Raw genomic sequence first — 13210 nt, 5'->3', positions numbered from 1 at the left:
GATAAAGACTATCGTCTTTTGACGACATTTGCAACGAAAGTAGCAGATACGCGGCCAATTTTTCTCTGGGTGCGTACGGATCGCTCAGAGGGCAATTATTGTTAGTTTCACCTGTACTATAGTTCTCCCCCCTTGTTGTTATTTGTTTCTGTGTGCATGTGTTGGTTGCGTTCAGCTGTCGTAAGTCGTGTGATTTGCGAGTAGCGCAGCTTGGTGGTCTTAACGCTGTCTTCCTGAGAAGTAGAGCCGTTGTTACAGCACGGTAGGAAGTTTACCTCTGGGTACAATGGCGAGTGCCTTCCTTTATTCGCGCTCGTTGGCATGTGGTCATGGTGGGCCATGGAATGTGCAAGTGGGGCCCACTTGTGGCGCTTGTGTGCAAACTAGTGTCTGAAGTACTGAAAAGTGAACTTTCAGTACATCGCATGTGGACAGCAAGTGAACCGCAACCGGGATGAACAATCCGTGGTGCATTCTGAAAGAACAGGCGTCTGCGAGTGCGTGAAGAGACGCTTAACTTCCTTAAACGTTTTTTATTTGTACAGGACTAGCCTCATTTTGTGCGTTTGGATTTTTTTGGGTGTCTGTTCCTTTCCTTGGAGTGAAGGAATGCTCCTGCATGCACGTAACGTTTAAGAGTGGATGGTGTCATTCATTCAGTTGTCAGGTTCGAACATTTATACCCTTCGTGGGGTGGGTTGCCTTTAATGGTAGAGGGCGCCACGAGTTTGTTCTCACGGGCCCTGTAGTTAAGCGCTTTCGTTTATTGTTTGATGTTGCGCAAGCCATAGCTAGGCCAAGGCACTGAGTATGTCGTGTTGTATCCGTTTTTGGTGCAGTTGGCCGGCACGTTGTGCTGGTTGGGTTGGTGTGTGCCGGGGTAATTTTTTTATTGCCGGGGTAATTTTTTTTATTGTTGTACTGTATTGTACTTTGTATTGTACTCGCGTAACAGCTTGAGTGTTTTTTTTTAGTTCTGGCTCTGCAGTAAGACATAACGTGCAGTGAGGGTTAATGTTGTACGTACAGGTAGTGCAGGGACAACATTCTTAGTGCAGAGGTGTTAAGTTAGGGCTCCTAATTTAATTTTAAGGAAAGCCGCCGGTGGCTCATGTTCGGCGTCGCGTACGCTGGTAGCGGCTATCCCGTGACCCTTTCATGTAACCGCACCGACGCCAAGTTCGGAGCCGCGGAGAGCGTGTTTTGTGACCGTCCTTTTGTGTGTCAAAAGACGGGGGCGATTAGCCTGAGTACCTCTGTCGTGTCGGAGGTGGCTGGGTCATTCGGCATGACAAGCTGACGAGAAGCTGAATGACGGTGTGTTTCATAGTGTCGAAAAGGCGCGCGGTGTAAGTTTTTGAGAATTTGCAAAGCCGGCGCCGGGCGCTCTTCGATGACTGGTCGTTCGCCTCGACGACGGCCGCCTGGGCTGGCAGCGTCTCTTCCTGCGGGCTGTTCAGGCGGGCGGCGGCGCCCCTTTAGTCTGGGAGGGGATTAGCCCCGACTCCCTCTTTGTCCCGGCGCGCGCGCAGACGAGGCGCCAAGGCGAGGACGCAGGAAGAGGTTAGCCACGCGAAGACCGCTCCAAGCCCTCGGCTTGGCTTTGGTGCAGATGCCGCCCGCTGAACGTAATGGTGTGCCCACTTTAGGCCGCAGATGTCCTATATTTGCTGGTCGGGTGCAACAGCGTGCGTGGGAAACGCACTATGAGTGTATAAGAGAGAGGGTTGGGTCACGTGACCGCAGGTGGGGACACGTGTGATTGGCTGGTTCCTGTGGCCAATCAATGGTTTCTATTAATTGCTTGAAAGGTTTTTTTCTCTCTTTCTTGTACGCCCCCTTCTTGGAGGCGGGGTTTTGGGTATCAAAACCGGAGTGTTGGGTTTGGTCCAGGGTCGGTCGAGAGGGGATCTAGTTCAGTATAGATCTCGGCCGAACAGGCTGCTGCTGGCAGAGTGACAATGTAGCCGTCACTCTGACCTGATGTAAACTTGGAGTAATGTAAATAGTGTAAATAAACCTAATATCCAGCAAGGAAAGCAGTCCTCATCCCTCACCCGCTCCAAGCATCGGTCGTCGGTCATCGGAGCGAGTCGAGATCGTCCTCTCGGCTCGCGCATCAAAAGAACGTCACTATTTCGTCTCCATCAGTACGCCAAGAAGATGGAGAGGCGAAATTTAACTGGGGGGTCGGATAAGAGGCTGGATCTACAAAAAGGTGCAGTTGGATGGACCTCAGGAGGTATTCAGAAGAGAGCGAGCTGTTGCCGATCAATTGTTTTATTTTATGGCATGTTTCTCGCCTGGTAGTGGTGTCGTTGACAAGGGACCGGAGCAGATGCCAGCTTTTCTTCGTGTGCAGAGTGCCTTGGAGCATGTCGCAAAAAGAATGCCAATTCTGTCGTTGAAGATTAGCGGGCTGTGCTTGCTGGATTTTTTTCGAACCACCATTGTAAAGAGGGGAAGTGAAGACGTTATCCGGTTAAGTGTGAATATGGGAAGCAAAGCGAACTGGAAGCGATCTGGCTTTGTTCCCGTCTAACCCCATTTGAGACTAGAATTGCCATGTCAGCCTTTAGAAGTAACAAGGGGAGAGGGTTCTAAAGTCGTGCCGGTGGCCGCACAATGCTTCCCCGCGTGCAGCCGTTGACCGCAGGTTGCCACCCCTGATATACATGGCTGCTTTGTACGTAGAAATAAAAAAAACTGTGGTTGATTCCTTTGTCATAGGAATCGGTAAAACATGAAAGTGAAATGGGCAACGAAATCTGCCGCTGAGCATGATTTGCGGGTCGGCGGCTGTCTTGTGGGTGTGCTTTGCGAGCGACGTCCTGCTGGCGGGTCGCTTCGACAAAGGTGTACTGGCGTCACTTCCGTGACGGATATGACGCAGATGAAATCTTCATGAATCCCGGAATAAACCTACCTAGAAGAGAACAACCAAATGCCCGAAACGATGTACGGCTTCCGGCAGCACCTCGGCACGCATGATGTCCTGGTGAAACTGCAGGAGCTCGTGATGAAGAAAGCCACTCGGAGTTCGCCGCGCGGGATACTGGCCCTCGACTTAAAGGGGGCATTTGACAACGTGTCCCACGCGAGCGTTCTCGGTAACCTCAAGAAGACGGGATGTGGCCAACGCATGTTCGGCTACGTTAAGGATTTCCTGAGCAAGAGCATGGCGGTCATACCGATTGGAGGCGAGAAGTCGGACCCGATAGAAATGCACTGCGGCACCCCACAGGGTTCCGTCCTGTCGCCTCTGCTATTCAACCTGGCCCTCCTCCCGTTGCCAAATCTACTCAAACAGACCGACGGTGTGGACCACGCGTTCTACGCCGACGACATCACGGTGTGGACGAGTCGCGCGGGATCCGAAGCCTGGACGGAGGAGGTCCTGCAGAGGGCGGCAACGACGGTCCACGAATACGCCAAGACCTGCGGGTTGTGCTGCGCACCCCAGAAGTCGGAGCTCCTCATCGTGCAGCCCAGAAGACGCAAGAACGATGCCGAGCCGAATGTGGTCGTTGCCATCGACGGCGTAGACATCAAGCCCACGCAGCAGCTGCGCATCCTCGGTCTCTTGCTACAATAAGACGGCAAGGCGGCAGCGGCCAATGCTAAGATCAAGATGGCCTCCGAACAGGTCACCGGAATGATCCGACGCGTTGCGAACCGGAACAGAGGACCTAAAGAAGACGACGCCTTCCGCCTGGTCAGAGCGTTCATCGTGTCTCGCATCACCTTCTCGGCCCCGTATCTCCAGTTAACGAAGGCGAACAGGAACACGCTAGACACGATCGTAAGGAAAGCCACCAAGACGGCTATGGGCCTGCCCCAGTACTCGTTTACGCAGAAGCTGCTGGACATGGGGGTAATAATATGGTAGACGAGCTCATAGAGGCTCATCGGTCTAACCAGAGGGTGTGACTGAGCCAGACTGAGCACGGCCGAGCAGTCCTCTGGAAGATTGGTTGGCCCACCGAACCACAGATACCCAAGCACCCCCTACCTCCGCCGTGGAGGGAAGCGCTCAAGACCAAGCCCCTGTCGCGCAATATGCAGGCAGGCAGGAACGACGAGAGGCGTGCCGCGCGGGCACAGGCACTCGCCCGACAGCTGGAAGCAGACCCCCGGGTCCTGTACGTGGACGCCTCACTTCCCCGGCACAGCAGCAAAGCAGTGGCCGCCGTCACGACCATCGACAAGCTGGTGACCAGCGCGTCACTACGGACGACAGACGCCAGCCAAGCAGAAGAGGTGGCCATCGCTCTCGCCGTCACGCACGGAGACGTGCATACGATCGTCACAGATTCCGAGACGGCTTACGGCAACTACCGCAAGGGGATCGTCTTCCACGCGGCCCTAGCAATTCTCGCAAAGCGCAGCCCACCGGGACGAGACGTAGAGCTCGTGTGGGTTCCGGCACACTCGACAGTGGAAGGCAACGCCCTCGCCGACCACTACGCCCGCGAACTAGCAGACCGGGCTGAGGACGAGTCGGAGCTACCGCACCCAGTTACGAGCTACCGCGAGATTACGGGGTTGTACAGGAGCGCCAGGAGCAGGCTTCCCGTGCCGCACCAGCAACTCGACCGCAAACAACAAACAATAGTGCGCCGCGCACAAGCGGGGTCACTGGCGCACCCAGCTTTATTGAACAAGATGTTCCCGGCAGAACACGACCCCATCTGCCCGTTCTGCAAAAAGACTGAAGGCACCCTGCCGCACATACTGGCGGAGTGTACTCAGCTCAAGAATCCCCTACCGTCCCTCCCCCTTCCCTTCCCCCCCTACCCGAGTGATGGGAGATCTTGATGTCCAGCCCCGACCTGTCGACGCAGCAAGAGCTCGCGTCCAGGGGCCAGGAGCTATTGGACTCATATGGGACTCGTGAATAGGGTTCCACCCCGTCTGACACCTGCGAGCGTCATCTGAAATGGGCTCAGCGAAAGTTGTTTCTCCCTCTCTTAAAATGCCGTCAAACAGGAGTTTGGTGATGGGCGCCAGTCAGAACAGCGCTTTAAGAAGCTTTACGCGCCATTTTTCGCGACTAAGTAGTCTCTACGTGACTTCGGTGGTGGTAAACTGCTGTGGAATGGTCCAGAGGGTCACGACATCCGCGTAGGCAGTCGAGCCGAGGCCCGGTAAATTTCTGAATGCCCGGGCGGTCTTAGCCATCGCTATTGAACACGGTAGGCGATATGATGTACCCCCTGAGGTATTCCAACACTGGCAGCATGAAATACCTTGGGAGAGGTGACGCCTGTTGTTGAGGCAACAAACTGAAAGGTTCGACGTGGTAAGAAAGCTCGAAGAATGTTCTAGATACAGGGGCTTGCATCCGCCTCGAGGCAAACCACAAATACTTGACAGAAAATTTTTTGTTACCTTTTTTAAAAACCCCGATTATGAAACAGCGTGAAATGGAAGCGAGATGAAAGCAAAACCAAAACAATGATAAAAAACTAATTGGGCACGTATCTGGTCCCTTGCGTCACTTGCCCTGAAACGCAGCGCAAACAATCCACTGCCCCGAATACCACCATCATGCACGTCAGACAAATGACGAAACGAGTCGTGCTCATTATATTCATCAAGGCTGTTTATTTAGATATTTAAAAAGTGTTCTAATTGATCTCATAAACTTTCAAGTAAGGCAACAGTGACGTCCAAGATGTAATACTGAACGAATAATCTTAAGTGCAAGAACCAGACTTCAGAAGTTAACCACACCACTTCTGAAGCATATCACTTAATTGCTGGAACAAGCACTGCACGAGTCCGGCAGCAAAACATCCGGGATGCTCAGAAGACGTGTAACGCGGCGCCATGAGCACTCGTCGAGGTCACCCAGCCGAGGCCTTTATGTATCGGCCCTTCGGCACCTGCCCATGCTCTTAACTACACCAGTGCCGCGCATGTATTCGTGCAAGTTGAGATCACTCTCAACTGCATCCCGCAGAATCCTTGCCGCGTACTGTTCTCCCACAGACTGAAGTTCACAAACCTTTTCGGTCAAGTTGAACCACAGCCCAAGCGACAAGACACAGGACGACAGCGAAAGGACACACGAAGCGTGTGTCAAATTGCTGTCGTCCTGTGTCTTGTCGCCTGCGCTGTCGTTGAAGATCATGCATCATCAACTAGCCTATGTTTTCGCGTTGCTTATCAGTCAAGGCGGGGTTTCTCGGTTTTCGTTGCTGCGACGCCAGACGACTATAACCATGTACCGGGTCCTCGTCAGGGGAAGGTCCATGCAGGGACACCATACAGATATGAGCGTGTAATTTCTAGATAAACCTAGAGACATGTAGTTTACCAGTAGTTCAGTGCTCTGAGTGCTTGTTTCAATTCCAAGGCTGAATGTCTTCTTGCTTGGTCGCAGCGTGACAGTGAAGAGGATGCCTCACGGACTGTACAAGCATGACGAAGCGATTCTTCACCGCGCGCGACTGAATGTTGCTTACAGAGCCATTTTCGCTTCAAGCTGCCTTCCCCCTTCTGCACTCTTTGTGACGTGCGCGAGGGCTTGAACCACGTATTAGGTGAATGTGCGCGGTACACAGTAGCTAGGACGTTCCTTTTAGTGTACCTGGGCCAGCCGCTTTCTAGAGGAATAACGCTAAGTGACGTGTTAGGCCCTTGGTCTGACTCTAAACGAGCATCCCGAGCGACAAAAGCTCTGCTGACTTCCCTGCGAAGCAAAGGTCTTGATCAGACTCTTTAAATAAGGCTTAGTTAGTGAGCGCATCATCGTCATCATAGTCAACATCATCAATTCATCTATTCCGTTTCTCCCTATACATTTGGTGCAGCAAGCTTGGCGCCTTTGCCAGGCTAACCTCATCAGTACCATTAAAGACCATTCTCTTTCTCTCTCTCTGTCCGCGCCGTGGGTCGGATCCATGTTCTTGGGTAACGGGCACACTCGGACGACGTTTCGGACTGCCGCAATGCTAGGGCCTCGACCGCCCACTTACTGTGGGACTGTGAAGTGCGACCTAACGAGGCGGCAACCAGGACAGACCTATCGCCGTGGAATTAAGAAGCAGTGCGCAGTTGTGACAAAGACACTCAACTATCAGCCATCCAGCAGGTCCTGGCGGCCCTCGAAAAGCAGCACCGGAGCGAAAGCTGCGGGGCGACGCCCTCCCTTACGGGGCAGCGGCGTCCAACCCCGTAGCGAGTAGCGATGGGGTGGTCCGAGTAGGGGTGACGTCGGGATCGACGAGTGGCTACGTCCGGGCGCAGGGCACACACTGTGTCTGTTGCAGGCATTCAACAGTCTTTCTTCCTTCCTTCCTTCCTTCCTTCCTTCCTTCCTTCCTTCCTTCCTTCCTTCCTTCCTTCCATCTCTCTCTCTCTCTCCCCCTCCTTCCCGGAAGAGGATGGTATCTTCATTGGTGAAGTGGTCACTGTCGATGTGCAGCTTCTTCAATGAAGAATTGTCCTGCAGTGCCTTACTTATAATCAGCCTGCCAGCGGATTCGGTCACATCATCTGGGCACACAGCCAGAGTGGGTCCGAACTCCCTTAGTGTGGCTGTATTTGTAGCGTAATAGGTGATCAGCTTCTCCATCGCGTCCTTTGGGCGAGCGCGACGAATATCGATTCTGAGGCTGGTAACGTGAACGCACGAGTTAGGTGTCCGAACAGCCAGGCGACGCCTTGAGCTTTGAAGAGCGGCAAGCCGACGTCGCTGAGTTGTTGTCATTGCGTAATTATCAGGACTGGTCTATCCGGGAGTGGTACATCCACTTTCTGTTGTGTGGAATCGCTGCACACCAGGATGCCTCGTGCGTGGAAATAGGAATAGATAGATAGATAGATAGATAGATAGATAGATAGATAGATAGATAGATAGATAGATAGATAGATAGATAGATAGATAGATAGATGGATTGACAGATTGATTGATTGAGAGATTGATTGATTGATTGATTGTGCGGTTTAACGAGCCGACGCTTCACACGCGATGAGGCGCGCCGTAGTGGAGGGCTCCGCCTTAATTTTGACCACCTGGGGATCTTTAACGTGCGCCGAAATCTCGAAAACACGGACGTTTTCGCTTTTCACCTCTTTCAGAAAAGCGGCCGCCGCGGCCGGGAATCGAAGCCGAGTTCTTGTGCCCAGCAAAATAAGAATAGAGGTTTTCGACGATCACTCTCTCTAGGTTAGTGTTCTTTTGCAGCTTATCATAAAATAAGTCCCAGCAGTACGTGGGGGAAAACGCCGGTAGGCTAAGCCTCAGTTCTTCGAGTGACCGGTTATTTTGTACGATTTCTGCCCAATGAGGAATTTCCGGCGACAAAGCATCGAGATAGTCCGCGTCAAAGTGGTCCTGTTTAGTTTCACCAAGTTATCTGCATGATTCGCAGTTTATGAGACTGAAGATGGGAGAATGCAGTCTAGATGTTTAAAAGCGTCTCTGTTGATAGAAAAAAAAATCGTAAGTAGAAGTGCTCAACACTGTGGCTACGACCGATTGCAACAATGGTATATTTGATCTCTGTCCGTATGAAATACGAATGATCTTTAGCATTGCGCTGTCTTCTTGCAGGCTTGCAGAAAATTGTACCCTGCAGTTCGCGTGTTTTGGCATAACGCAACCGCAGTATACGCAAAGGCCCATTAGCGAGGAATTCTTCGACAACGCAGATTGAAAAAGCAATGCCTCGCGAAGATCTGGTGCCGCATCATCAACTTCTCCAGTACGGAAGATTTTTCTAAAAGGCAGTACAGCGATGTACCTGTAGGACACGAGCCTATTTATTCTCGAACAGCGAAGCGAATGAGCGCGGTAGCCGTCACCAGATCGGTCAGAAAATCATCGACAAGCGCCGTGCGCGCATTCGTTCCCAGCCAGGCCGGAGTGTGCAGGTGCCCATATTAGACATATCTTGCCCGACCGCTGAATATTTCAAGTCTAGTCCTGAGAATTGCAGACGCTTCTGGGGAGATGCGCCTTCCTTCCGTACTCAGAGTCACTAACCGCGTATTCGATTTTTGCGGAGGCCGTCATTGCAAGGTAATGGCCGTCTCTCCATACACCTCCGGTTCGTTCGTGCGGACCGAGCCGGAGCTGATGGAATTGCCCTGGTGATTGACTATTGCAAGGGCCATGGCATCGCGCCCCGGGTAATCGGCCGTGTGCACGTATACCACGTTCTCCGAATTTCCGAATCGTTTGTGCAGCGCTTTCGCACTTGCCTGCCGCGTTCCGGATTGTGGACCGGGTGCATGTTTTTAGGGATCGGTGGGATGTGAATTTGTTCGCGCACTTCTGACAGTTTGTTTACGGTTATTTGGACGCCGCCGTTGTCATTTTTGTCGTACCAGAACAGTTGAAGAGGGTTTCATTTTCTTTTTTGCTTGATCGTAATACAAGCTTAGCGCGGGCATCAATTGTTATCGCCTCTTTATGAACGAGATATTTTTTTCTCTTGGAGCCTTACATTTCAAAACTGCGAAATCTGTGACATAAGCTAAAAAATTGAAACCCCTTTCTTAAGAGAAAGATAATTCAAACCTGAAGCTTTCTGCTATTCAACCTAAGTCAAAGTCAAAAATCCTAACTACTTCGACAGGTCGAGATGTGTTAATACGGGTTAAAAAATGCCAGTTGCACCGGGATGTAAAACATTTTTCTTTCAACTACACACCGGGACACTCCTTGTGAAAACATGGATGCAAGAAAATGGCCTTTCTATGTCGTGGGGTGAACAGTGTTGGTTGTGCAACAAACCGGAAACCACTGAACATGTTTTCATTGACCGTTGGGACGGGGTCTTCTTCTGGGATGTGAATGCTGCAACATACGCTGAAAAAAGATTTTCCAATCGATTCCCATGGTATTCGGTATTTGTCCGTTGAACATGATGGTGATGGCGGTCCTCTAGACCTAATAATGTTACTAGGTCTGCACAGTATATGGAGATGCCGAATGGCAGTCCGCCACTCGGACATTGATACGCGCCCACTAAATGAGTATTTTCGAGAGGCCATATTCTCTTTTCTTGAAGTGTAAAAGGCAGGCCAATGTGTTCCAGACTGATTGTCACAAGTGGAGAAGTTAACAAAATTGAAAATATTTTAGCAGTCAGCACTGTATCCCAGAGTGGAACAGTCATTTTATGTCTTAGTGCAATGTTTTTTGTTGTCGTTGTTGTGTATTATGTTTGTAACAGCGTTGTTTGTCTAGAAATAACGAAAAAAAAGCAATGTTTTAAAACGCGTAATGAGCATATGTATCCCGCAAAGTGCAAAAACATTTTTCTTCAAGCTTCATTCTTCCACACTCCCAGTTAAGACATGGCTGCGCGAAAAGGGAATGTCTATTCCTTGGTCGGACAATTGTCGCCTCTGTAATCAACCAGAGACAATTGATCATTGTTATGTGTTGTGCCGGGACGCAGTGTTCTTCTGGGACGTTTTGCAGCGGACACTAAAAAAGGACATTGACATCTCCCCGTACGACATTCGCGTCCTGCCATTTGAAGATGTTAATCGGGTTCCATATGACGTTTTCGTTCTACTAGGACTATTTAGCTTGTGGAAGTGCCGCATGACTGATCGGCATGCGGAACCCCCTAGGCCGACCAAGTGCATTTTTCGGGAACAGGCGGCGTTGGTGCGGAGCGTTTATGCTGCGGCGAGTGATCCACCGGAGTGGCTGCCTCTTTTGGATGCGTGCGTTTGCTTGCCTGAGTTTTGATCTTTGTTCGACTGATGTCCTTGCCCTTTGCTGTCTGTTAGTGTTTATGTTGTGTGTTAAGTGTCTTGTCTTCTGAAGTTTTCTAAAATTTCCATGCATTAAAGAACAAAAAAATCGGAATGGCGCAACTGGGTAGACGTCGGCTTCATAACGCGAGGGACCCAGGTTCGATTCCCTCCACAGTAAGTTTTTCTTTTTTTTTTTCTGAAAGCGTTGATCATGTAAGTTGGCTTTCCTGTAGTGCGTTTTGAGAGTAACGATTCGGATTTTGAACTATGAGTAAGAACCTTGAAGACGACGTTGGCTTTTGAGCGGAGAAAGCTTCGCATTTCAACCATCTTTCACTTAGCCCACGATCATCATCGTCGTCGTCAGAGGAAGTTGGCTTTCCTGCAGTGCGTTTTGGTGTGGACGGTCGCCATCAGCGAGGCAAAGAAAGCTTCGTTTTAATAAATAGTGTGCGTAGTACTCTAAGCCTACCCCAGTTCTTTTTTCTTTCCTGCCCACGCCTTCTAGACACTCTTTTTCCCAAATCCGCAAACCTCAGCAGAGAACAATGTAGGTCAATTTAAATGCCGGCAACATTACCTCTGCTTTTTCGATAGTTCGTGAGTGGATGGCCACTTTTCCTCCGTGATGTAGGTGCACGTAATCGGATATGGAGCAATGTTCGGGCAAACTAGAGGAGACTATGTTATGCGCTGGCGTATTCGTGCTGGTAATGTCCATAGAAAGCGGAACCGGAGCACCGACAGTTCGGGTATGAACGCGCGAAACAAGTAGAGTATCAGTTAATTGGTGGAACTTCCATGGTGGTCGTATAGTGGGGTCCGATAACTGTGGCGCTTGTGTTTGGAGGCAGGCTTCACGACGCTGATGATCGTATTCATAAAATATGTTCAGCTGTGCTTCCTGTCCGAGAATCGGGAAGTGGGTGTGGGCTGGTAGGCCGGTTATTGCTGGCGTAACCGACCGTTGATTGATTCGAGTAGCACCCAATCTGACTTCGAGAAAGTTGAATAGGTGACCGGTAAAAAGCGCAAAGGTTTACAGGTACGTCGCCTGCTACCGCCACTTCCGGTTCGAGATTTCTGCTTCCCTCCAGTACGCCGGACGCTTTCAGGTGCGCGTGCGTGTGTAGTTTATTAGTCACAGGGTGCTTACCCCTCCTAGGGTCAATCGTTGCTATTTATGGAATTCCCGGTGCATGAGAGTTTTTCCCGCGTGGAAACGGATAAACAACAAGCATACACGCGCGTGAAAGCCGACAGCGTATACGGGAGGCCAATAGAGCTCCCGAACCGGAAGTGGCGGCACTCCGCGGGAGGAAACAATGTACCCATGATCCTTTGCGCTTTTTACCGGTCGCCTATTGAGCCCTATACACTATACGGGGGCTGAAGAATGGCTGGTACCAGCACGCGGGTCATCTTGAATGACGCACGGCCGGCTTTTCGAAAATTGCGATGGAACAGGTGCAGTGATTGGGATGCTTTATGTCGCAGAACCTAAGGCCCTAATACCAAAGCCCAAATCCGCGTAGTAGCCGCTATTGGTATAGGCGTGACTTGAACAGAAAGGCGGATAGGGGAAGTTGCCAAGCACTGACGGTCTCACGTGTTGTCCACGGCAAGTAGTGCTGTTTTGATAGAGGAGTGGGTGAGGTCAACATACCTGCATCAGGAATTGGTGTCTTTAATAGCCTGTTAAAGGGGAAAGTCCTGGTGAACAGAGCATACCGTGATGTAGTCCGCATATACGATGTTGTAGATGGGCGAAATAGCGCCGAGTCGCCAGCAAGAGGCATCAAGGTCATGTTAAAAAGCAAAGGGCCCAGATCAAATCCTTGAGGCGCAGGAAGGTGGGGCTGGAAGGTACCGATGGCAAATCCATTGAGGCGGATGGAAAAGGGGAGATTTTGTAGGTAGAAGGAGATGAAATAACATAGGCGTGAGGACAGATGAAGATGGAGTACCTCAATGAGGGCGGGGTTCCCAAGGTCATCATATGTTTTGTGGACGTCCATGCACAGAATGAACACGGTAGGACCAGCCGCCAATGATGTTTCCGTGGCACTTCGTAAGACTACAGAACGATGAAGTTAAGCCTAGATTTATGGTTAACGAGGGAGATTGACCAAGGCCCTCAGTCATAGCAACGATGAAAAAAAGACGTGAAACGAAAATAACAAAAAAAGGTGGCTCAGCGCCTGAGGCGGTGAGTCGATGGATTCAGATTCGATCCCGTCTGCGGCGGCCGCTTCTCAGAGGAAGGCGAAAGGCGAAAACGCCTGTGTGTCGAGATTACGGTGCACGTAAAGGTCCCCAGGAGGTCAGTAATATCCGGAGCCCTCCAGTACTGCGGACTCATAGCCCAGGCTAAAGGGCGCGTTAAGGATTCGAAATTTGACTTTGTTGAGTGATGATTATAATGAAAAGACGCGTTGGGCAATCGGGCGCCAATGGCTTCGCATTTACTTCATAAAAAGTGGTT

The sequence above is a fragment of the Haemaphysalis longicornis genome, unplaced genomic scaffold, assembly GCF_048455015.1.
Source record: "Haemaphysalis longicornis isolate Haplotype H1 unplaced genomic scaffold, Haemaphysalis longicornis Haplotype H1 scaffold_8, whole genome shotgun sequence".
Taxonomy (NCBI): domain Eukaryota; kingdom Metazoa; phylum Arthropoda; class Arachnida; order Ixodida; family Ixodidae; genus Haemaphysalis; species Haemaphysalis longicornis.
This window is presented reverse-complemented; position numbering follows the sequence as displayed.